Raw genomic sequence first — 24254 nt, 5'->3', positions numbered from 1 at the left:
TGCTGCGGAGGAACTAAGCCCGTGTGCCACAACTACTGAGCCTGAGCTCTAGAGCCCACAAGACACAACTACTGAGCCCACGTGCCACAACTACTGAAGCCCACGTGCCTAGAGCCCGTGCTTCACAACAAGAGAAGCCACGACAATGAGAATCCTGCACACCGCAACGAAGAATAACCCCTGCTCACTGCAGCTAGAGGAAGCCCGCACACAGCAACGAAGACCCAACACAGCCAAAAATAAATTAATTAATTAATTAAAAAAAAAAAAGAAGGGAAAAGCAACACTTTTCTGTAAGCTTAATAATGTTTTAACATGAAGTTGACTAAGAAAGGGCTATAAAACACTGTAAATGAATGTATACATAAATGTCTCAGAGAATCTGGCAAATTCTTATAAATGAATTAGATTATTACTCTGTCATGAACTGTAAATGTAATACAGCTACAGACAGAAAAACTGGGGCTGTTGCTCTGGAATGTTTGATATACACAAATGATCTGAACATATGTACCTAACCATGTTATGATAGAAACAGTAAAGGATTGCTAATATATAATTTTTACTACTGTTCTGCTTCTGTTTTACTTGGGAAAAAATTGAGATTTTGCCAAAGGATGACTTATACTGCAAGATTCCTGAATGGGATGTGAATGAGGAACTACAGCTGGGATGCCTGAAGGTGGTGGGAGGCCCAGCACTTAGATGCAACAGTGCCTGTTCCTCCCACCCAGGAGGTCAGCTCAGCCTGTGCAGAAGCCTGTCAGTTTGGATATTTGTCGACATTTGTGATTTGATGCTTAGAAAAGTCGGAGACTGTCATGAAAGACACATAGGAGCCTGGACACTACCCAGGCTGTTGGACCGGCAGTTGCCCAATTGCAGGGCCCAGTGTATTTTCTGGGTCATTTTTGATGTTTGGGCTGGGATGTTAGAGGCAGTCAGTATATGGATAAGAGTGCAGATTCTGGAGCTTTGCTCGGAATAAGATTTTAGGTCTACTACTTGCTAGTTGTGTGAACTTGGGCAAGTTACTTAAGCATTCCAATCCGGATTTCCTTACCTGTGCAGTGAGATAATAATGTTGCTATGAGGAGTAAGGGAATTAATATCACTTAGAAGAGTGCCCAGCACATAGTAGCCCACTTAACAAGCATTAGTTTTTTTTATTACTTTTACTATTTAGAGAAAGGTCTCAGAAATTGCACTGGACAGTTAGTAAAAGACTGTAGGTAACTGTGATATGATAATATGAGCTTTATTGTTATTATTTGGTGAAAGAAGTCTGGAGTTATGAAGTCCAAAATTAGTATGAAGAACCCATACCAGTCACTCTATCCATCTGCTCTGCCATCCATAGTGCATGGCTTCCATCTCTAGGTTATTCATGGTCTAATGGAGCTACTGAAGATCCAGCTATCACGTAAGTGTTCCAAGCAGAAAGCAGGAGGAAGTGTGGAAGAACAAAAAGAGAGGAGTAATCGCCAGTTGCCTCTCCCCCTTTAGGCAGTATTTTCCTGTGAACTGCCCGCACAACAGCTTCTACTTCCATTTCCTTAGGTAAAATAATGTGGCCATAAGGTTAAAAAAAAAATTTATCTATTTTCTTTCTTCTTTTTTTTTTTTTAGCTGCATTGCATCTTTATTGCAGTGCGTGGGCTTCTCTCTAGTTGTGACGTGTGGGCTCCAGGGCATGTGAACTCTGTAGTTGTGGCAGGTAGGCTCCAGAGTGCATGGGCTCTGTAGTTTACGGGCACATGGGCTCTCTCATTGAGGTGCACAAGCTCACTAGTTGTGGCACACAGGCTTAGTTGCCCCATGTCATGTGGGATCTTAGTTCCATGACCAGGGATCAAACCCATGTTCCCTGCATTGCAAGGTGGATTCTTTACCACCAGGACCACCAGGGAAGTCCCGTCATATGGTTTTAAAGGGGCTCAAAAATGTAGTCACTCTAAATAAAAGTGGGGTTGTGTTACTCAGCAAGAAGAGGAGAGTAGTACTGGCTGGGTAGACAAGCAGTAGTTGTTGCCTAGTTACATCCAACACAAGAAGGTTGTACTGTTAGATAGTCTTGATTGGTTATTTTTATATGTTGAGAATTTGGAAAACACTAAGTGAGGTGAAAATTGTCTATAGATGTATGAAGGCCACTGATGAATCTGTAATCAGGTGCAGAAATTAATATGACTGTTTAATACTTTTATGAATTCTTTTGACAACTGATCTGATCTGTTTGGTAAGCGTTAAAAACAATTGCTGAGGGGAATTTTGGATTAACAGCCCTAGTACGGCATCTCTTACATTTTCAATAAAGTATCTATGAAGCCATGACAGGGAGTAATATTGGAGAAAGCTTATACCCACCCCAGAAATGAAATCTAATGGGCTGAGCAGAAACTCAAAATTTCAAAGGAATCTTTAACATAGACAAATGAAGGTTAAGACAAACCTTCATGTCATTTGGATCATGAAACAGAGCATACCTGAAGAACATAACTCTTCAGACCTCCACACTGTTTACCTCTTGACTCAGAGACCCAGCTGACTCTCCACTGTGGGGTTCTGTGAGGTAATAAAGGTTGATTCTCATCCTCTCTCCTTGTTAACTTTCTGCATACATTTAAAGACAGAAATTCCCCAGAAGTTAACTAGGCAGTAAGTAGTGGGATGGTGTGTGTGTGTGTGTGTGTGTGTGTGTGTGTGTGTGTGTGTGTGTGTATGTATGTGGACACACTGGGGTGGAGGGATGGCTGCAGTGCCTACATTCTGGGGGGATATAATCCCTACAAGTAAATAGCTATTAGAATTGGCATTGAGAGAAAGAGCTCTGTTGGAACCAATCAGAACTGTAGCTTTTCAAGAATCACAGTGGTTAGAGTATCATATGTAGGGTTTAAATGGATGAACGTCTACTGGAAATCAGAACTGGGCTGGATGTTAGTACCCCAACCTGTCCCTCAGCCACGGAACTGAGAATGGAGTTCGACCTTCACACAAATAGAAATGGAGCCAGGGGAAATCTACACACATTATCTGTTGTTAAATATCAAGTTTAAATAGCATTTCCCTTTAAAAAATAATATAAATATGACTGAGAGACAGCATAGCATCAATACTTTGGATCCAGATGGTCTGTGTTCAAATTCTGACTCCACCATTTCTAGTTCTGTGACCTTGGGCAAGTTACCTAACCTTGGTGTCTCAGCACTCACATCTATAAAATGAGGTTAATAATGCTTCTTCATTGTTGTTGTGAGGATTGCATGAGTCAATATATGAGAAATGTTTAGGATAGTACACAGTAGGCACTCAATAAATGTGACCTATATTATAATGGTGAAGGTTATGATTAAAGAGAAAAATAATTTAATATAGAACCTGTAAGTAAATTACAGAAACAAGGGAAAGGAAATAACTGGCTGGAGAGTCAGAAGTCAAATACATCTTCAGAAGTAATGTACTGCAAGCTTCAAAAGAAAATTTCAGGAAGATCTTTTGTATGCTTGGTAGAGTAAAAGAAGATGTGGTCTTTATAAAACAGGACAGAAACATGCAAAGAGAGAGACAACAAAATATAAAAATGTATGTTGAGCCAATAAAGAACAGAACTGATAACATAGAAGATGAAAGCAGGAATCTGTGGAGAACAAGCATGAGAAATACTTCCAGAATGCAGAGGAAAAGAGAAAAAAAATCATGTGGGAGAATACGAGGGATATAGAGAACAGAAAACTGAGACATGACATAAACAATTGACTCTGAAGAAGAGAACAGAAAAAATGGACAGAATACTTCACTATGAAATAAAAGAATATCTTCTGACTGCCAGAAAGAGCTTTCTATGTTGATTAAAATGATTTGCTCCTTCCATACCAAATCAATGAAAAGAGACTCACATTTAGGCACACACAGGCAAAATATGTAAAGCATCCAGGCCAAGGAGGCATGCTTAAAAATTAGATTGGCTATACACATCACCTCTGTAGTACTAAACACCAAGAAAGACAAAAGCATGACAGTCTGCCAATCATGTTATTTTCTATCTGGAAAATGTTAACAGAAGCCACAGGAAAAAATTTTCCAGAAATAATAACCAAGTTCAGCACCATGATCAGTTTTTAAGCTCCTATGCAAAAGTAACAATTTTTAAATTTTCCAACAATAAGCAGTTTTCTGAAGTGCTTGCCTGTCATGGAGGGGGTGGCTAGGAGGCTGAGTGACATCTTTTACAGTCTTGTGGGGCTAGAGCACAAGGCCTGAAGTCCAGGACCCACCAAAAGGGAAGCCTGATGAACTCTCCTCCCTGAGACCTCGAAGGGATGTCTGCACCCTATGAGTAAGGTTGAACTAGGCATAAATAGGCCTTCAGCGGGATTGCAACTCAGCTTTAAGTATTCAGTCTCTGAAATTGGGTGATCCCAGGTTGTTAGTGCTTCTAGGCACATGGCAAAAGTAACATAAACTCAATCTAGGAAAAGATATAAAAGTTCGATTCACTAGGAAGATGTTACAATGCTAAATATGTATGCACCTAATAATATTTTAAAATATTTTGAGCTGAATAATAATAAAAATATTATATGAACATCCAATGTTGTGCAATGCAGATAAAGCTGTGCCTAGAGGGAAATTTACATATAAATATATTAAAATAATAGATAATATGTATAATATAAATACAGATATTTATAATATAACATTATGTTTATGTAAATTTATATATTTAATGTAAATAAATACAATAAACACATACATAATTAATATAAAATTGATTAATTTAACATACAAACTTACATATATGTAAACAAGAATAATATGGTAGAAACTACTCTAGCAGTATCAAGATTTATTAAAAACTATAGTAATTAAGACTTTGTGGTATTGACTCAAGGATGAACAAATGTATCAATGAGTTAGATATATGGACCCTTGATTATGTCAAAGGTGGCACTGTAGAGCAGTTGGAAAAGGAAAGTTTTTTCAGTGAGTGTTTTGGGATATTGGAATACCCATTAGGAAAAAGGTGAAAATTAATTTCTGCCTCAAATACACAAAAATAAAATTCAGGTAAACTATCATTTTAAAGAAAGGCAAAACAATAAAATGACAGTATAAAAGAATATCTTCATGATCTTAGAATAAGAAAAGACTTCTTAAACAGAACATAAAAAAACACTAATCATAAAGGAGAAGGTTCATATATACTAATACATTAAAATAAAAAACTTATGTTCACCAAAAATGACATTAAGAAAGTAAAAAAGAAATCCATAGAAGGAGAATATGCAACACATATGACTGACAGAGGGCTTATATCACTTTGAATATACATAGGATATGTAACAATACATATAAAGATCCTGGGTTCATAGGATCATAGGGTAGGTATACCTTCAACTTTGGTAAATAATGACAACAGTTTTCCAAAATAAGTACTCAATTATACACTAAAGTGCAGTAGCTGGAGAAAAAGTTACTAGAAATAGGGCTACATTGCAAACCAAGCTTAGTTAGAAATCCTGAGATTAGAGGAAAGCAACTAGAGAAGACCTGGAAAACAATGAAGAGGAGATGGCAGTGGTACAGCATGAGATAGGAATGAGGAAATTTAATACAGTGAAATGGAAATAAAGGTTAAAAAGAAGTAAAGAGAAAATAGTAGATGTAGAAAACAGTCAAAGGAGATCCAACATAGGCATAATTGGTTTTCCTGAAAAAGAAAATCAAAGCAAGGTAAAGAAAAAATATTTAAAATATAATAGAAGAAAAACAGGGGGTTTCTTTTTTTTTTAAATTAGTGTTCACAGAATGAACTTTAATCAGATGGGATTTAAAAAAAATATTTATTTGGCTGCACCAGGTCTTAGTTGGGGCACTTGGGATCTTTGTTGCCGCATGCCAGATCTTCATTGCAGCATGCAAATCTTTAGTTGTGGCATATGGGATCTTTTAGCTGCAGCATGTGGACTCTTAGTTGTGGTATGTGGGATCTAGTTCCCTGCCCAGGGATTGAACCCGGGCCTCCTGCATTGGGAGTGCAGAGTCTTACCCACTGGACCACCAGGGAAGTCCCTATTTTCTTTTTTTTAAATTGAAGTATAGTTGATGTACAATATTATACAAGTTTCAGGTGTAAAATATGGTGATTCACAATTTTTAAAGGTTATATTCCATTTATAGTTATTTTAAATATTGACTATATTCTCTGTGTTTTACAATACATCCCATCCTTGTAGCTTATTTTATACATAATAGTTTGTACCTCTTATATTACCCCTCCCCCTTCTCTCTCCCCACTGGTAACCACTAGGTTGTTCTCTATGTCAAACAGGTGGTTTCTGATAAAGTTAAATATACACTTACCATATGATACAGCAATTCCATCCACTCCTAGATATTTACCAGAATAAATGAAAACATATGCCCACATAAAGACTTATATATGAATGCTTATAACAGATATAGGAATTTGACAAAATAATTCCATATTTCATTCAAAAGAATAGATTTAAAGATAATATGATTTTCAAAGTGAAAATGAAAGAACTTTCACTTTTAGCATTTTAAACATATTTTTAAACTACAGTTTTGTTTGTTTTGTTTTTGCGGTACGCGGGCCTCTCACTGTTGTGGCCTCTCCCGTTGTGGAGCACAGGCTCCGGACACGCAGGCTCAGCGGCCATAGCTCACGGGCCCAGCCGCTCTGTGGCATGTGGGATCTTCCCGGACCAGGGCACGAACCCGTGTCCCCTGCATCAGCAGGTGGACTCTCAACCACTGCGCCACCAGGGAAGCCCAAAACTACAGTTTTTTTAAAAAAGTATGATACTGTTGTAGAAATAGTCCAGCAGATTAGTAGAACAAAATAGACAGCCTATAATGTGTGTGTATGTGTTTTGTTAAATTGAAGTATAGTTAACTTGTGATATTAGTTTCAGGTGTGCAACATAGTAATTTGATATTTTCATAGATTATACTCCATTTAAAGTTATTTAAAAATATTGCTTATATTCCCTGTGTTGTACAGTGCACCCTTGTAACTTATCTATATTATACCTAGTAGTTTGTACCTCTTAATCCTCCCCCATTTTGCTCCTCCCTTTTACCTGACAAGATTAATTAATATGGGTTAGGGTTAAGGTTGGGATGTGAAATGAAGAAATAGAAGTTATGCTTTGGGGTATGAGAATTTAAACATTGTACAAGGAGACATTTTCAGTTACAATTTGACCCGTAACAAATGGAAAGTCTCTAAATGAACTCATCTTTGTACCTGGCTGCTTGAAGAACTCTTCTGAACTGTTCCTCCATTAATGAATCACAAACAAGTGCCTTGTGATAAGGTGCAGGTCTCAGGGATCCAGATCATAATCTCACATCTAGAATGTAAGAGCAAGAAAATGTAAAGACGCTTTTGGAAGGAGTTGCTAAAGAAGTAACATGCAAAAGTTGGGAATTTGATTGTCTTAATAGCAAGGTTTCAGCTTTATCTTGATGGCATGCTCAAATCTATAGTAAGGGCCAACGAACCTCTCTGCCAAACCTTTCACATACACATTGGAGTGGAGAAAGGAAGAGCAGGAGGAAGAGGAAGAAGAGGAGGAAAAGAGGAGCTTTGATATGGGTCAAAGTCAAGGAAACAATTGGGCCACAATGGTAGTATCAGTAAAGGTTTAGGCTTTTCTGCATTAGTTCCTTTTTCCTGTTGTTATTTTTTAGATTTTTTCTTTTGGGACCTCTTGGCTCTTGGTCCACTTCCTTTAGAGCAGCTGGTTTAATGATGGACTCTCTGCCCTGGGGTGGGCCTTGGCTGGCTCTGTTCTGGAAGTTAGAAAAAAACACTACTTGGTCAAGATTAAGTCTGGGTCAGGATTAAGTTTTGCCCTGGATTTAGTCTGGGCTTTGGACTATGAGGTTCCAAAGCTTTTTTATGGCTATGAATGTCCTGACTGAGTTCACAAAGTTTAGGAAATCCATGTGGGAATTAGGGGTCAAAATCCTCTGGTGATAAACATTATATTTGTTTATTTTCTCAGAAACTTATGGAAGGATGAGCAGCTGACCATACATTTGGAGATTTGGTGTTATAGGAATCTCTCTCTCACTTTCTACTGGGAAAGATAGAGAGATGAGATATCATCTATTTTTAGCAGCAGCAACAAAGATAACTTTCAGCAAACTATTTTGGTCATATAGTGTTAATCTTTCCCAGTTGAGGGTGTGGAGAAAAGGGAACCCTCTTGCACTGTTGGTGAGAACGTAAATTGACACAGCTACTGTGGAGAACTGTATGGAGGTTCCTTAAAAAACTAAAAATAGACCTACTATACGACCCAGCAATCCCACTACTGGGCATATACCCTGAGAAAACCATAATTCAAAAAGAGTCATGTACCAAAATATTCATTGCAGCTCTATTTACAATAGCCAGGACATGGAAGCAACCTAAGTGTCCATCAACAGATGAATTGATAAAGAAGATGTGGCACATATATACAATGGAATATTACTCAGCCATAAAAAGAAACAACATTGAGTTATTTGTAGTGAGGTGGATGGACCTAGAGTCTGTCATAAAGAGTGAAGTAAGTCAGAAAGAGAAGAACAAATACTGTATGCTAACACATATATATGGAATCTAAAAGAAAAAAAAATGGTCATGAAGAACCTAAGGGCAGGACGGAAATAAAGACTCAGACCTACTAGAGAATGGACTTGAGGACATGGGGAAAGGTAAGGGTAAGTTGTGACAAAGTCAGAGAGAGGCATGGACATATAAACACTACCAAACGTAAGGTAGATAGCTAGTGGGAAGCAGCTGCATAGCACAGGGAGATCAGCTCGGTGCTTTGTGACCACCTAGAGGGGTGGGATAGGGAGGATGGGAGGGAGGGAGATGAAAGAGGGAAGAGACAGGGGGATATATGTATATGCATAACTGATTCACTTTGTTATAAAGCAGAAAATAACACACCCTTGTAAGGCAATTATACTCCAATAAATATGTTAAAAAAAAGATAGAGAGGATTACTTGAGGGAAAGGATCAAGAAATTGATCCTCTTGAAGAAATATGACAGAGGGAAACCAATACTTGGTGACAGCATACCAGACAGCTGAATTGACTTTAAGAACACACAAGTGAGTCCAGATAGTAAAAAAAATACCTAAATCTCTATGAAGATACTTGATACATGGGCATCTTCAGGCTCTCATGTATGACTTTTTGGGGAAGCTGATGGTCATGGCATATATGATGGAAAATAACCCTGAAAGCACAGGGAAGCTGATGATCACAGGCTATAAAGTGATCAATTGGAGAGAGAAAAATTGATCTTCTCTGGTGAACAAAGTGTATATAGAAGGGAAAGGAACATCCACATAGTTCTTATAATTATTCCTTCTCTCTCCTGCACCGTCAGTTTCTCTTTCTATACAGCAATTCTCCCAATGTCATACAAGCATGCCATAGTGTATAATTCATGTTAAAAACAAAAACAAAAATAAAATCCTCTTCCAGTCATTCTTTATCACATTGGTATGTTCAGTTTCTTTAAAGCACTTATTACCTGAATGGTCTTATGTATGTATTTGTGTTTTTATTATTTGCTCTCCTAATCTAGGAAATAAGCTCCATGAAGGGAGGGATCTTGTCTTTCTTGTTCACTGTTTTTTTCATCAGAGTCCTAGAATAATAGTATTTGGCACATAGCTAGGGCTCAATAAATGCTTATTTACTGACTACAAGAAGTTGAGTGGCATGAAAACATGGGATATAATTTCCAAGGTAAAAATAGATTTCTTTCAAAGGTAAAATACTTTACAAGGACAGAGACAATGGGCTGAACTGTAACCCTAGGAATAATAGGAAAGGCAATTCCATAATCTAGTTGGCTGTAGAACAAGTATGGCAAACACGTGGTGTACATTTTGCCACTTCCCCATTCTGATTTCAAGATAGATATCATTAACCTATCACAGTTCTTTTTCTTACGGAGTGTCTACTGCCTCTCTAATTAATGAATCCATAGTTCAAATGGAAGGATGAGATTTTCACCTAGAAAAACAGGGTTGAGGGAAGACCTTATTAATATGGAAGACCAAAATCCTTCTATAAATAATGCTGCCTGATTATCAACTCTAGAATGAGAAAAAGGAAAAGAAAGAAATAGTTGCATGCCTTTGCTTTTTTCCTTCCTAAACAAACCAAATGACACCACAGTTCAACCACACCACACACACTAATCAAAGGGACCAATTAGAGAGCTCATCATTTAGCCAGGGGCAGATGCCAAAACCAAGCCAAGAAAACCTGCCTGGTGACATCCAAAAGCACTGGACAGAGGTAGGCCCCACTGGCTATGACTGGTAGCTGTAACTCACCTACTTGAAGAACTGCTGGCTCCAGCGAAGTGCCTGGATAGAACAGTAAGAATGAAAGGAAAGCATGGGTGAGACTCAGAATGGGCAACTCTTAGCCAGTTTCTGAATGTTTTTATTTGGGGAAGGAGGCAAATGGGGTAGGGACAGCAGCTGGGCTGTTGCCTTTCATTAAAGTGTGGGTGGACCCAACACTTAAATTGTAAATCTGGGACTTCCTGCAACAAAAAAGGGCCAACAAGTATTTAAAGCCTTCAATGGTCTGCATGGGGGTAAATGTCAAGAAGCAGAGAGTCCCTCCCATGGTTCTGTCTCCTCCCCCACCACATACCCAAAGCACTGCCCTATATTACACAACTGGCACTGGAGTGCCTCCAGAACAGAACTTTGTTCGTGGCCAGCAGGGGGGAACACTTTGGCCAAGAGACAGAATTCTGCCCAACGGAAATGATCTGAAGGAACACTGAAGAAATCTTTTCAAGATAGTTAACGTGTCCAGCAAACAAACAAGCAAAATTATAGAGAATAGAAGCAAACTCTCCATTTGCTTAATTCCCTCCTCTTGTCCCTGCTCTTGACCTCACGATACAGTGATGGGGCCCTGAGATGACCTTCCAAGAGAGGCTAGGCAAAGGGCTCAGTTAGACCTTGCTGAGACTCTGCCCTCTCCCTCCAGTGGGCCTCTCTGCGGATGAATCATCTGAGGTAGGACCACCAGGAGAATAGATTTGTATGTCTCCTCTGGAGTGGCACTGGATTCACTAAAGAGAAGAAAGTAGAAGTAGGGTGAGATATCACGAGGGATCTGTTTGCTCAGGGGAATCCATGTGGGAAATAAATCACACCTTGGGTGTGCAATGGACTAGGAATAACAATTTCCAGGTGTGTCTTCTTGCCTGGATCATTTCCCACTTGTCCTCCGCCCTCACCTTCTGGGCCTTCTTCTCCACTTCTCATTCCTCTGTGCCCTTTATTACTTCAGGTGTCCTTATTCTTCCAGAAGCAATTTTCTGTCCCCAATTCATCCTACATTCATCACATCATCTTTTTCCACACCCAGACTGCTTGGGCCACATTGTCTACACTGACCACCTCTTTTTAACATCCAGATTTCCAGACACTGTACAAGGCAATTTATAGACATCACTGCATTTAGTCCTCCCAAAAATCCAACAACACCTCAATGAGCTAGCTATTATTTACCTCATGTTAGGAAGCTCAGAGATGTTTAACTTTCTCATGGTCCAAACCAATAGGTGATAAGAGTTGGCATTCAAACCTAGGAGTGTCTACTCTTAACCTCTTTCTTGTGTTTTCTGAAGTATATCATTTAGAAGATAAGTATCTAGTGAGATTTAAATAGGAATGCTGTAAAGGAATTTGAAAATTTTATGCTTTGAAAATAAACATTGTGTACTTTTTTTTTGAATTTTATTTAATTTATATTTTTATACAACAGGTTCTTATTAGTCATCCATTTTATACACATCAGTGTAAACATGTCAATCCCAACCTCCCAATTCATCACACCACCATGTACTTTGTCTCGTTATCATGAAAAAAAAAATCTGCCTCTAAAAATAGTGTCATATCTTACACTACTAGTATTTCCTGATGGGGATGCTGTTGACCTAGAGTTAGAAACTGTATGATGTTTTTTGTATCACTGGACCCTGCCAGGTAAATGTCAGAGGGGTCATTAGTCAATTTGCAACTAAGAGGCTCCCCTATATCCAAGTGTTCCCTGGGAATATGAATGTTACTGCCTCCAGTAGAGGATAACTGATCCTAGGCTATAATTACCATGAAGTCAGGGTCTGTATCTTTTTACTCATCATTGCATCCCTAGCATCTGGCTCATTGTAGACCTTTAGTAGACATCAGGAAGTCACCTAATGCATAAATGTGTGCTGATTAATAGATGGGCAGCATTTAGCCATGATGTAGGATGTTATCTAATCTGATCTCGCTGTATATCTGGTCTATATAATCTCAGCATGCCTGTGATATTATTTAATGTTTATTATATTTGAGATATATGAATCAAATCTTGATCATTTCTTGCAGCAATTAAATCATCTGACTACTTTAATCCAAGTGTGAAGTTTTCTATCTTGTGTGTTCTTCTTGTTGCTTCAGCCATATACCTTAAATTACAATACTGTTTCATTTTAAAAATATTTGGGTCAGGCCACATTATACAATACTACCTATTGATAGTTAGCAAGCAACAAAAATAATCCAGTCTCTCTCACCCTCTACTGCTTTTGATTCCCTTTCATAAACAGTTCTGAGACCTCACTGTCCTCTTGCTTTTCTCTTTATTGCTAACGGTGGTCCTTCCCCTACTTGCTTCTCTGGACTGTCCGCCTTCTCAGGTTGACCTCTTCCTTCAGGAAAGCTCTTCTTCTCAAATACAAAAATACAATCTGAACAGAAAAACAGGTATGGACAAGTGGTGGCCATTCATGTAACCACATGTCTTCAGTGGTTCATTTTCAATTCCAAGTAAAGACACCAGTGTCCATTTCAGCCAGCTCCTGGCTGGAGTTTCCTCTGGTCATTTCTTTGCCTGCCTCCCAAGAATCTGTTGGTTTTGGTCTTTTCATTTTCTCACCCTCTCACTGGTTTCAGTATTTTTGGGTAGACATAGGAATAGGCATTTTTGGAAGAACAGGTGGGGAGGGGGTGTGATACTGACCCCAGAGCTACCCAGTGGGAAGGAACAGGCCTTGGGAGAGGTTTTCCAGCCAGAGAGGCTATAGCAGGGCATCAGATTGCCAGGAAAACTAGAATTGCTGCCTATTGGGGCAAGGTTCAGGCAAGCAATGGGCCAAAAGGGAGTCTGATGAGGCACAGAGATGAAGGAATTGGGTTGAAGGGACTTGGAAACACAGGCATAAAAGCAGCCATAGAGGCTGTCCTAGGTAGTAAGCCCAGTCTACACAAATAGAGTAGTCTGGGAAGGCTTTCTTTTAGAAGGAGATGAGACTGGATTTGGAGTGTGAAGAAAGGGTAGGATTTGTAGAGTTGAATAGGAGGATGACAAGCTACATCCTGTGAAGTGAGAACACACATCACTCAGTGGGTACTTCCATGTTCTGATTGGCTGAAATCACCTGTGGGCTAAGCGTTCAGCCATCAGGCCAGGATGCTGGCTCACCAGGGCAACTGAGGTAACTTCTGCAGGAAGTCACCTTGTACCTGGTTTACACTTTACAGAGTATAGAATTATTTCTACTTGCTCAAAACAAATTTACTAAATCCAGTTCAGCAAGGGAGTTGACCCCAAGGTAATCTTTAAAAAATTTTTTTAAATTTAATTTTATTTACTTTTTTATACAGCAGGTTCTTATTAGTTATCTATTTTATACATATTAGTGTATATATGTCAATCCCAATCTCCCAATTCACCCACCACCACCATCCCCCCCGCCACTTTCCCCCCTTGGTGTCCATATGTTTGTTCTCTACATCTGTGTCTCTATTTCTGCCCTGCAAACTGGTTCATCTGTACTATTTTTCTAGGTTCCACATATATGCATTAACAAACGATATTTGTTTTTCTCTTTCTCACTTACTTCACTCTGTATGACAGTCTCTAGGTCCATCCACATCTCTACAAATGACCCAATTTCATTCCTTTTTATGGCTGAGTTATATTCCATTGTATATATGTACCACAACTTCTTTATCCATTCGTCTGTTGATGGGCATTTAGGTTGCTTCCATGACCTGCCTATTGTAAATAGTGCTGGAATGAACACTGGGGTGCATGTGTCTTTTGGAATTATGGTTTTCTCAGGGTATATGCCCAGTAGTGGGATTGCTGGGTCATATGGTAATTCTATTTTTAGTTTTTAAAGGAACCTCCATACTGTTCTCCAGAGTAGATCTATCAATTTACATTCCCACCAACAGTGCAAGAGGGTTCCCTTTTCTCCACATCCTCAACAGCATTTATTGTTTGTAGATTTTCTGATGATGCCCATTCTAACTGGTGTGAGATGATACTTCATTGTAGTTTTGTTTTGCATTTCTCTAATAATTAGTGATGTTCAGCAGCTTTTCATGTGCTTCTTGGCCAATTGTACGTCTTCTTTGGAGAAATGTCTATTTAGGTCTTCTGCCCATTTTTTGATTGGGTTGTTTGCTTTTTTAATATTGAGCTGCATGAGCTATTTATTTATTTTGGAGATTAATCCTTTTCCATTGATTCATTTGCAAATATTTTCTACCATTCTGAAGGTTGTCTTTTCATCTTGTTTGTTGTTTCCTTTGTTTTGCAAAAGCTTTTAAGTTTCATTAGGTTACATTTGTTCATTTTTGTTTTTTTCCCCAAAAAAAGATCTTGCTGTGATTTATGTCAAAGAGTGTTCTTCCAACATTTTCCTCTAAGAGTTTTATAGTGTCTGGTCTTACATTTAGGTCTCTAATCCACTTTGAGTTTATTTTTGTGTATGGTATTAGGGAGTGTTCTAATTTCATTCTTTTACATGTAGCTGTCCAGTTTTCTCAACACCACTTATTGAAGAGACTGTCTTGTCTCCATTGTATTTCCTTGCCTCCGTTGTCATAGATTAGTTGACCATAGGTGCGTAGGTTTAACTCTGGACTTTCAATCCTGTTCCATTGATCTATATTTCTTTCTTGATTACTGTAGCTTTGTAGTATAGTCTTAAGTCAGGGAGTCTGATTCCACCAGCTCCATTTTTTTCCCTCAAGACTGCTTTGGCTATTAGGGGTCTTTTGTGTCTCCATACAAATTTTAAGATTTTCTGTTCTAGTTCTGTAAAAATTGCCACTGGTAATTTGATAGGGATTGCATTGAATCTGTAGATTGCTTTGGATAGTATAGTCATTTTCACAATATTGATTCTTCCAATCTAAGAACATGGTATATATCTCCATCTGTTTATGTCATCTTTGATTTCTTTCATCAGTGTCTTATAGTTTGCCGAGTACAGTTCTTTTGTCTCCCTAGGTAGGTTTATTCCTAGGTATTTTATTCTTTTTGTTGCAGTGGTAAATGGGAGTGTTTCCTAAATTTCTCTTTCAGATTTTTCATCATTAGTGGAGAGGAATGCAAGAGATTTCTGTGAATTAATTTTGTATCTTGCAACTTTACCAAATTCATTGATTAGCTCTAGTAGTTTTCTACTACTAGAAAGTAGGCATCTTTAGGATTCTCTATGTATAGTATCATGTCATCTGTCAACAGTGACAGTTTTACTTTTTCTTTTCCGATTTGTATTCTTTTTATTCTCTGATTGCCATGACTAGGACTTCCAAAACTATGTGGAATAATAGTGGTGAGAGTGGACATCCTTGTTTTGTCCCTGATCTTAGAGGAAATGCTTTTCACCATTGAGAATGATGTTTGTTGTGGGTTTGTCATATATGGCCTTTATTATGTTGAGGTAGGTCCCCTCTATGCTCACTTTCTGGAGAGTTTTTATCATAAGTGGGTGTTGAATTTTGTCAAAAGCTTTTTCTGCATCTATTGAGATGATTATATGGTTTTTATTCTTTAGTTTTTTAATATGGTTTATGACATTGATTGATTTGCGTATATTGAAGAATCCTTGCATCCCTGGGATAAATCACACTTGATCACTGTGTATGATCCTTTTAATGTGTTATTGGATTCTGTTTGCTAGTATTTTGTTGAGGATTTTTGCATCTATATTCATGAGAGATATTGGTCTGTAATTTTCTTTTTTTGTAGTATCTTTGTCTGGTTTTGGTATCAGAGTGATGGTGGCCTCATAGAATGAGTTTGGGAGTGTTCCTTCCTCTGCAATTCTTTGGAAGAGTTTGAGAAGGATGAGTGTTAGGTGTTCTCTAAATGTTTGATAGAATTCACCTGTGAAGCCATCCGATCCTGGACTTTTGTCTGTTGGAAGATTTTTAATCACAGTTTCAATTTCATTACTTGGGATTAGTCTGCTCATATTTTCTATTTCTTCCTAGTTCAGTCTTGGAAGGTTCTATCTTTCTAAGAATTTGTCCATTTCTTCCAGGTTGTCCATTTTATTGGCATAGAGTTTCTTGTAGTAGTCGTCTCTTACGATGTATTTCTGCAGTGTCCATTGTAACGTCTCCTTTTTCATTTCTAATTTTATTGATTTGAGTCCTCTCCCTCTTTTTCTTGATGAGTCTGGCTAAAAGTTTATCAATTTTGGTTATCTTCTCAAAAAATCAGCTTTCAGTTTTATTGATCTTTGCTACTCTTTTCTTTGTTTCTATTTCATCGATTTCTGCTCTGATCTTTATGATTTCTTTCCTTCTACTAACTTTGGGTTTTGTTTGTTCTTCTTTCTCTTGTTCCTTTAGGTGTAAGGTTAGATTGTTTATTTGAAATTTTTCTTGTTTCTTGAGGTAGGCTTGGATTGCTATAAACTTCCCACTTAAAACTGTTTTTGTTACATCCCATAGGTTTTGGATCATTGTGTTTTCATTATACTTTATCTCTAGGTATTTTTTGATTTCCTCTTTGATTTCTTCAGTGATCTCTTGGTTATTTAGTAACGTATTGTTTAGCATCCATGTGTTTGTGTTTTTTATGTTTTTTTCCCTTTAATTGATTTCTAAAGTCATAGTGTTGTGGTTATAAAAGATGCTTGATATGATTACAATTTTCTTAAATTTACTGAGGCTTGATTCGTGACCCAAGATGTGATCTATCCTGGATAATGTTCTGTGTGCACTTGAGAAGAAAGTGTAATCTGCTGCTTTTGGATGGAATGTCCTCTAAATATCAATTAAATCTATCTGGTCTATTGCATCATTTAAAGCTTGTCTTTCCTTATTGACTTTCTGTCTGGATGATCTGTCTATTGGTGGAAGTGAGGTGTTAAAGTCCCCCACTGTTATTGTGTTATTGTCGATTTCCTCTTTTACAGCTGTTAGCAGTTGCTTTATGTATTGAGGTGCTCCTATGTTGGGTGCATATATATTTATAATTGTTATATCTTCTTCTTGGATTGATCCCTTGATCATTATGTAGTGTCCTTCCTTGTCTCTTGTAACATTCTTTATTTTAAAGTTTATTTTATCCGATATGAGTATTGTTACTCCAGTTTTCTTTTGATTTCCATTTGCATGGAATATCTTTTCCATCCCCTCACTTTCTATCTGTATGTGTCCCTAAGTCTGAAGTGGGTCTCTTGTAGACAGCATATATATGAGTCTTGTTTTTGTATCCATTCAGCGAGCCTGTGTCTTTTGGTTGGAACATTTAATCCATTCACATTTAAGGTAATTATCAATATGTATGTTTCTATTACCATTTTCTTAATTGTTATGGGTTTGTTTTTGTCGGTTCTTTTCTTCTTTTGTGTTTCCCACTTAGAGAAGTTCCTTTAGCACTTGTTGTAGAGCTGGTTTGGTGGTGCTGAATTCTCTTAGTTTTTGCTTGTTTGTAAAACTTTTGATTTCTCAATTGGATCTGAATGAGATCCTTGCTGGGTAGAGTAATCTTGGTTGTAGGTTCTTCGTTTTCATCACTTTAAATATATTGTGCCATTCCCTTCTGGCTTGTAGAGTTTCTTCTGAGAAATCAGCTGTTAACCTTATGGGAGTTCCCTTGTATGTTATTTGTCATTTTTCCCTTGTTGCTTTCAATAATTTTTCTTTGTCTTTAATTTTTGTCAATTTGATTATTATGTGTCTTGACATGTTTCTCTTTGGGTTTATCCTGCCTGGGACTCTCTGTGCTTCCTGGACTTGGGTGGCTATTTCCTTTCCCATGTTAGGGAAATTTTTGACTATAATCTCTTCAAATATTTTCTCGGGTCCTTTATCTCTCTCTTCTCCTTCTGGGACCCCTATAGTGTGAATGTTGTCATGTTTAATGTTGTCTCAGAGGTCTTTTAGGCTCTCTTCATTTCTTTTCATTGTTTTTTCTTTATTCTGTTCAGCAGCAGTGAATTCCACCATTCTGTCTTCCAGGTCACTTAACCATTTTTCTGCCTCAGTTATTCTGCTATTTATTCCTTCTAGCGTATTTTTCATTTCAGTTATTATATTGTTCATCTCTGTTTGTTTGTTCTTTAATTCTTCTAGGTGTTTGTTCTTTAATTCTTCTAGGTCTTTGTTAAAAATTTTTTGCATCTTCTCGGTCTTTGCCTCCATTCTTTTTCCAAGGTCCTGGATCATCTTCACTATCATTATTCTGAATTCTTTTTCTGGAAGTTTGCCTATCTCCACTTCATTTAGCTGTTTTTCTGGGGTTTTATCTTGTTCCTTCATCTGGTACAAAGTCCTCTGACTTTTCATTTTGTCTATCTTTCTGTGAATGTGGTTTTCCTTCCATAGGCTTCAGAATTGTAGTTCTAGTTGTTTCTGCTGTCTGCCCTCTCCAAAGTCGTCTTTAACAAGAGAAACAAGGTTTCTCTTTAAAAACAATTGAAAGCACATGTATACATATAGTGTTTACAGAGTTTAAGCAAACTTCATTTTTGACAGAAGAGAAAATATGTCCATTCCATGGGCAACTGTTAAACCAGACGGGGTTTGTTAGTCTGGGTCCACAAAAGCTCTTGTCCATGGGGAGCCTGAGGTCAGAGGTAACAAATTCATGTTTGTTGGGAAGACAACATAAATAATGAACAAATAATTGTGATGCAATAGGAAATGGTGTAGGCTACAGCTCACTGGAGAGCAGACACCCCATTTAAAGAGGACAGCTGCTATTTTCTCCCCAGTTTTATATCTGTCCAAGAGTGAGAGTCCACTGTGATCAAATTTTCTAATTTTTTAAGAGAAGCCAGAAATACTGACTTTTGTAAGAAATTTCCCAATCTAAGGAATATTGTATGGGTGCTTCATGACATGAACCACCAGTTTCCAGTCTCTGCCCTCTAGAGGCCATCTACTCATGGAAATCACCTGCACTTGTCCTCACTTTTCCTAGAAGGAAGAGTAGCCATCTATAGGAAAATGTTCAGTCTCCCTAGTCTGACATGAAAGACTCTTGACTACTTTTCCCATGCTCCCCTCATGGTTTACACTTCAGCTCTGCTGAGCTAACTGTAGCTTGTCTCATGTGCAAGGAACAAAGAGTCAACTTCCACCTTAATTTAAACTCTTAGGAAAATGGAGTTTCACTTAGGCTGAGCTGAGACGGAGTGAAATCTTAAGGTGTGTTCAGAACTTTTTTCCTACATTCCTTTCATGAGGTAGTGGGCTTGAAAACTTGCTGGGCTTTTGTGACAATTTGAACCAAGAGAATAGGTGGGAGCGATGCTCTATAACCTCTGAGGCTAGGTTGTGATAGGCAATGCAGCTTCCACTTTGCTGGCAGGAACTCTCCCTCTTGAAGTCTTTGGCTGCCATGTAAGTAGTCTGACTTCACTGGAGCCCAAATTAGCTCATGGGAAGAGACACCATGGAGATGTTCTGAGGTGACACACACAGAGAAAGCTGTCCTGCAAGTCCCTAGGTGCTACAGCTCCCTGATGTTCTAGCTCTTCTCTACCTGACTACAGCTGTCTGAGAGACCCTGAGCCAGAACCACCCAGCTGAGCTCTTCCCAAGTTCCTGACTCATGAAAATTGTGAGAGATAAAATGATTATTATCATAATAAACCAGTAGGTTTGGGGATGATTTGTTATGCATAACAGACTTGAAGTAGGACTCAAAGTTTGGGCAAGGGGCAGAGGAGTTTTAGTGTGTTGTGTCTAGTCTAGTCTGGTGTCTTGCTTCTCTGCATTTGACTCTACTATTCTTCCTGTGTAAATTCCAGCGGGAGCCAGGGTGATTGACTGATTTATTTAATAACACCTGTATTGAACACCTCATAGGACACCCCAGCCAGTTTGAGCCTTTGGGTCAGGAGCACATCCATCCAATTGTAGCAACTCTTGCTGAAAACCAACCTATCATAGTTTACCAGTTTAGGGACCTGTTGGTATGGTGCTTTCAGTCTGAAGAGGAAATTAGGGTGACAGGTGTGTGGTGGACCTGTATGGTACCTGTGACTTGGTATCTTGCCTTTCCATGCTGTGCTCCATGTTTTAGACTCACCCCACTCCCAACACCTACTCATATTTTAAATGTCAATCCAGATTTACCTTCCCTGTAAAGCTTGACCATTCCACTTGGAAACACCCTTTGTCTCTTTGCACTCCTGCCCCACTTGAGAGAGCTCATGTATTCCCCATCCATCTCTCCCAGGAGGCTAACCACTCATGGAAGGCTGGGCCCAGAGTTCATTCATCTCAGTACCCTCAATGCTGGGCTCTGCTGCTGGCTTATATTGGGGGCTGGATAAATCATTGGTGAATGAATAGATGTGTTTAGTTAAAAGAGGAGGAAAGGAGCCATAACATTAGCTACTCTTGAGCTTAGAATGCTTTTGACATCTGGGTTGAGAGGCCAGGTTCTCTTTTACTGTCTCTTGCAGCATTGTGACACTGGCTCATTGGTTATATCATTCTGTTACCTGCAGTAGGAGCACGTTGTGTCCTAAGCATGTAGTCTGGAACTTGAAGCACATTTTCCCTCATAGAAACAATGCTGCAAGTCAGTAATTTTCAAATTGAAAATAAGACAAACAAACAAAAAATTCATGAAACTCTCTTCAAAAGAGATTGTTCTTTGAAGCTCATTTCCTCCTTTTCCCCCTACACTCCTTTCCTCCACTGTACCCCCAGGAGATTCTCTAGGGATTCCTAGAAGCTCAGATTTGAAGCCACAGCCATAAATGAGTGTTGGACCTTAGTAGGACCTAGGAAGCCCAGGGAGCACCTGAAATAAAGTCAGTCCACTGACTACATACCCAAAGCATGATAATGCTTTAAATGAACTTAACTCTTTCAGAGCTCCATTTTCTTCATCTATGAAATGGGTAAAATGATAAAAACTTACCTTGGAGGGTGTTGTGTCTTAGAGATAATGTACATAAAATGCCTGTGGCAATGAGGCCTGTAGTAAATGTTTGTTGATTATATGACCTTGTCCTCAGTCTGCCAAGAAGTTTCACTCAGCCTAGGAGTGTTTTTCTCTGAATTGTCCTGTGCTCATGGGGTCAGGGTCTCCATCCTCACTGCCTGTGGTGAGTGACAGGAGGGGTCACATTTATCAGTGACCCTGTAACTATCCATAAGGCATTTATATGAGAAGGTGTGGGGGAAAGATACCACCCAAGATCTACTCTAGTGAAGGATGGCCAAGTGGTCAGACATTCCTCAGAAAGGTTTGTAATGTGCGGTTAAGCATGGTAAAATGGAAGTTGAAACTTTTGGGTCTAAAATCTGTCTTTTCAAATTACTAGTTTGTGCATCAGTTTCCTCATCTGTTAAAAGCAGATGATGATGACGATGATGATGACAATGACAATGATACACATCTCCTCAGATTGATGGAAGAATAACTGAGTCTATGCATAGGAGAGTAGAGCACATTGGCATTGCTCACAAATGTTAGCTGTTATTGTCATGCTTTCCCCCTTTGCTCTTTCTGTAGCTAGTGATGGAAGAATCAAGTCCTCCAACAAGAGTGTCTCTCACCCTTTTCTTTCTTTTTCTTAGCCTCTAGATTTTTTTCTTCATCCCAGACCTGCTTAGTCAGAAAGTCTGGGGTAGGGACCCAACTTAATCCGTATTTTAACAAGACTTCCAGAGGATTCCGAGGCATGCTAAAATTTGAGAACCCCTGTTAGAGATCAAACTTCTAGAATCACTTGCTTAAGAAGCTCTTGTTATCTAAGCTCTCAGAGGTCCTGGGTTATATATGTAAAATAGATGATGCCAAAAATAACGAACCCCTAGAAAAATTTTCTACTTGCTACACTGAGACACCATATTGAAGACAGCATTATTTTAAATGTTTCTGTAGCACTTCATTTTAAGTTTATCAATTTTTAAATATTTATTTACTTATTTATCTGGTTGCACCAGGTCTTAGATATGGGCCGCGGGCTCCTTAGTTGCAGCTCACCAACTCCTTAGTTGCAGCACGTGGGCTCCTTAGTTGTGGCATGCGAACTTTTAGTTGTGGCATGCATGTGGGATCTAGTTCCCTGAGCAGGGATCTAGCACTTTAAAAAAGAACTTTGGTTCATATATCTAATACCCTTCTAAATTTGAAAGTGGAAGGTACTTTCCCATCGTTGGCACCTATCATATGGAGTTTGTGTTAGATAGACATACTCTGCGTTACTATAGAGTACTCACTCATTTATTCATTTACCATTCATTCAATTAATCACCATTCAGCTCTTTGAAGTGTTGATTTATCATCTATCAGTTTAGAGCAATCTTTTGTGCATTAGGAAAGAACAGATCTGCTTTTATTTTTAGGTTTTATTTTAAAAATAAGTATTTTCAATGGTGTTGGGAAGCTTGCAAAGAATTTGAGTGAAATTGGAGAAATTTTCTCTAGCACTTTAAAAGTCTCTGGAGTCCCCTTGGGCTTCTGAGACACTAATGCCAAGATAAAGTAGGAGTTTCCAGGATTTTGCTGGTTTCGCTGAGTTCTAGACTCTGGGTGCAAACAAATTATATCCCAGTTCCTGGAAGGTTTTCAGGATAGAGGAATGGCTCCAGTGGTGCTCTTTGAGCCATTTAAGGGCAATGACAGAAGGCCTAGAAGAAAAGAGCTAAATCAAAGTCATTTGCATGGCCAAGGGAGAGAACATGGCTTGCTCAACTACCACTGGCTGTGTTTGGCTTCAGTCCCAGACAAGATTCTAGGCTACATTATTTATCATAATCATAATAATAGTAATAACAATAATAATAAAAGTTCATGAGACTTATGGGAAAGTGACAATCACTGGCGCTCAGCTTGAGATTTTTAAAAACAGAATATGTCAGTCTGAACTTTTTCTTTCTTTAATATTGTTTCTAGGCTCATCTATTAAGGAAATATACACAAGGCCTGGCGCAGAATAGAGACTCAATCCATATTTGTTGATTGAACAAATGGAGGTTTTTGATAAAGTCTCTTACGACCTAGTTGATAAAGCACAATGCGGGCTGGATGCAAGGGCAACTAGTTGGGTTAGAATAGCCCAGAATATGTCATTCATACCAGTCTGGAGGCAGAGTCCTGATGCTGGGCCACAACCCCCCAGAAAGCTCTCCATGACATGGATGCAATATAGAGAATAGGCTCTTTGAACTGCATTGGGCAGGGCAACATATGTGCTGAAGGATGGAATCCAGATCGACAGACCTTTCTTATCAATCTTTAAAACCTCCCCCTGCTCTCCCCATATAAGCAATACCTGCTTATTGTAGGCAGTCTGAGAAATATAGGAAAGACTAAGGAAGAAAATAAAAAGAATTCATGATCTCCTTTCGCTCAAATATTACTGTAAGCAAATAAGGTAGGAGGTTCCCAGAGAAAGAGAACCAGGCATGGCTTTCTTGACATAAGAGAAGCCACTTTTGGCCTAAGCCATTTTGTGATCTAAGCCTGGCCACAATGCTTGCCCTTGAACAGGTCTCAGTAATTAAAGATCTTAAGGGAACAAAAGAACGCAGAAACTATGGCAAGAGAAGTAACAATAGCAAAGATAATATATCAGGTGTAAAGACTCCCAGTTCTGTTTCAATGATAAAGATTAGCCTGAAGTGCTCAACCACCAGAGCAACTGGAACCTAAGGGATGATGATGTTGACCTTCTCTGACCCTTGTGACTTCCATCAGCTAAAGCTTAGACTCTGTCCCGCCCAAGCCCCTTCATGAATATGCATGTCCCCATAAACTTCCCCCAAAGGAAAAAAAAAAAGAAATTAAAAACAGAAAAAAACAAACAAAATAACGTCCCCAAATTTACTGTGCAGGGAGATGCTGCTTTGGGAAAGATCCCTGGTGTTCTCCTTATTTGCTGCAAGTAATAAATTCTCCTGATCTTTGGCT

This window comes from Stenella coeruleoalba, assembly GCF_951394435.1.
Source record: "Stenella coeruleoalba genome assembly, chromosome: 13".
Lineage (NCBI taxonomy): Eukaryota > Metazoa > Chordata > Mammalia > Artiodactyla > Delphinidae > Stenella > Stenella coeruleoalba.
Note: the sequence above shows the minus strand (reverse complement) of the source record.